Here is a 3,381-nt window from a genome sequence, read left to right on the forward strand (position 1 = left end):
CATTTCCAGGAGCCTGATGACAAGAACAGATATTTGTTGAAATTACGAAAGGATCGGACAGTAACAGGCTAGCACCAGAAACTATTGTTTCATCAACAGCTGCGGTCGCACCAAAAATTCTGTGTTTCACAGTAATCACATTCAAAGCAGCTGAAAAATAGTTGTAAATGCATTTAACAGTCATTACTGTGGAATCAATAGGCATATTAAAATTCAACAAGAAACCTTATTAAACAGTTGAATCATAAAGTCTGGACTTATGTGAATGGTTAGTATTTATGTTGTCTCTGTATCAATCATGCTGAGCACACAACACGATTAACTCACTACTGAAGTCTGTTGTGCTAAAACCGACTCTGCTGAAAATATTATAGGCACTAAATACAGAAAGAGAAATCTAAAACAACTTCAGGCATATCTCAAGAGGCGCATATAGGAAAAAGGGAGCCATGATTTTCTGGAGAACATAGGTTATTTTCTCCTGGTACCATTTTCAAATAAGATTTACTTTTTAATGTAATATAACCATGAAAAGAACTGAGTCCATTTCTGAAGAGCTTGTTACACAATGAGATGTGGCATGTTAGAGATACTGTATATGAGCATCAGTAAATGATTTCATAAATGTTAAACCCTTGTTATACAATGAGTTAGCAGACAAAAGACAGCATGTTACCGTTAGAGAAGGCATCTGTTGATCTGAAGCCGCCTGAAAGATATAACGACGAGCATTTTTGACTGATATTACGAAGCAGTGGGATGAATATTATCGAATGCAATAAAGACACACAGCTGACCTCGCACTGATAACCAGCTCTCTGGACTCTCCGTCTTTCCATCTGAGGAAGCACACTTATAGAAACCTTCGTCTTCCTTTGTCACATTCTCAATAGTCATCTGTATTACTCTGTCTGAAATGGAAGAACTTGAAGTGATGAATTCCCCGTCTTTAAAGAAGGTTGTTTTATTGTGGTTGCCTGTCAGGTACTGACAGTACAAGACCACTTTATCTCCCTCAGATACGGGGAAGGCTGGAGTCTTCAAGATGATTTTGCCATCTGTGAGTTAAAGATAATGGACATGATTAACTCCTTATTACCACAATAGTTTACTGTAAATACAGTCTCTCACATTTAAACCCGCTGTCATGTTCCGTCTGGAATACATTTAGTTTTCTTTCCCCATTTTCTCTAATGTCTTTAACGTCACTGTTAAACAAGACTCACAGCTTACTGTGATGTTGACTGTGCTGGTGCGGCCCTCGGTGCCCTCACACCAGTACAGTCCACTGTTAACACTGGCAGCAGTGAAGACACATGCGTCTGACTTGTTTGCAGTGACAGCTCCCCCCAGTGGCGAACAGCCGTCAGTTTGGGAGATTGTGGTCCTCTTTGAATGGCTTGGAGAGAAATGTCTCAGCTTCCAGCCAATGGAGTTGGGCTTAGATACGGGGCACTGCACAGTGAAACGCTGTCCTCTGAAGATCTGTGTGGTGCTGGGAGTCACAGTCAGTGAAGGAGGTGTCAGCTCTAGAGGAGAGGGCGGCAAAAGAAGAGGATAACCGGCTGACAGATTGTGGCTTGCTGACATTTGTTATGTGTGGCTCACAGCTAATGAAGCTACATAGCAGTTCTGTAAAATCCATTACAATTGTTACACAGATGGGCACACCTCTGCAACAACTCTAGATGAGCAGAGGTGGCTGATGGTTCATTGTAAATGATTTAAAACAATTTTCCCACCATGATGAGCTTTATTAACAAGTGATCCCCTCAGTTTTTTGAACTTTCTGCAAATGTGGTATAAACATTCGCTTTGACTCAACGATGAACTGACCAGTCACGAAACACACTTTTGGGAGTAATTTAAGATATACTAATGATTAATGAAATTGTGCTTCAGGTGATTGCCACTGCACCATCGGTCGTCTGTGAAATTAATCTTTTAAGTGAAGACAGCATTTTTCTATTAGAAATTATTCTCTGGAATCACAAATGTCAGTATACTGATAGCTTCTACAGGGCTGTAAATACACCTGATAAATACTTTTATACATTTATGAATCTGGACAGACATTGAACTTCAAACGGGAGTTGTTGCAAGGCAGTAATTCTAGTTTCTTTTCTGTAATGTTGTAATTTCTGTTTCAGGATTTATGTCATTATATACTGTATATTAAAACTATCAGGATAAGAAACTGAGAATTAGTCAATCTAAGAGCTGATAGTTGGAAAGAATAGAATTCTGACAGTTATGTGTCTTAAATGGCTTTTTAATTTTTAACTAAATGTAAACGTAGCTACAGATATTAGAAGAACCTTGAACACAGAACCTTGCCACTCCCTTGTTGTGTGCGTACAGGAGAAACCTGATTCCACGCTGCAGAATTTTTAGCTGCTGCTGCCCACCTGACACAATGAGCAAGGCCGGCTTGCTGTTGAGCACCACACTGGTGTTGCTTTCCTTAGGCCCTGCTCCGCACCAGTAGTTGCCCGCATCTTCCCTTGTTACTGCAGTGATGGAGTAGCTGTCACCAGAGATCAGGTGCCTGGGGTTGGGGGTCGCAGCTCTGTGCGGTTTGAACCTGTGCCACTGGTAGCTGTACTCAAAAGTGGAATTTGACTCCACAACGCACCGCAGCAACACGCACTCTCCCAGGAAGATGTTCGACCCCGGAGGCCACACGGACACAATGGGCTCCCGAGGCACTGCAGAGAGCAGAGAAACCAGTGCTGTATTTTTTGCACTTGAGAGTCCTGCATGTTCTCGTATTGTTTCTACCATCTCTTCTACCTTTAAGTGCAGCAACTTGGAGAACCAACACAGCTACATCTGCAACACAGAGAAACAGTTATACACAAACAAACTCATCTCCTCATATTCTACCACAGCTTGTTCCTGCCTCATCGATGGCAGTTTGGGTACAGTGTGCTTTCTCTGCTGTCTGCTCTGCCAATCAGTACTACAATGTATACTCAGAGGATTTGTTCCTGCGTGGCAATAGTCAGTCATGGTCCACTGCTGATTTTGTATTATGTAATCAAGACAATATAAATATTTCAAAGAAGTTCCTCTCTGCGGGCTGCGTGTCTGTAAGACTTAACGGTCCCCCGCTCTGCTAAGACGTTGCTTTGAAGACCATCGGAGACACATTTCGTACCCAGTACACGCAGTCGCATTACTGCCGGAGTGTGAGTGTGACAGAGAGCAGAGCTTCCTATTCTTTAATGAGACTGTTTAGACGTTATCATCCCCATGGGAGCGGAAGGAATGTACACACATTTGCTGCATTTTCCTGTTAAGACACCACATGCGCACACATACACACAAACACACGTACAGCAGTGTAGCAGTGTAACACAGTGCTACTGCAATCATATA

The sequence above is a fragment of the Chelon labrosus genome, assembly GCF_963514085.1.
Source record: "Chelon labrosus genome assembly, chromosome: 7".
NCBI classification, from domain to species: Eukaryota; Metazoa; Chordata; class Actinopteri; order Mugiliformes; family Mugilidae; genus Chelon; species Chelon labrosus.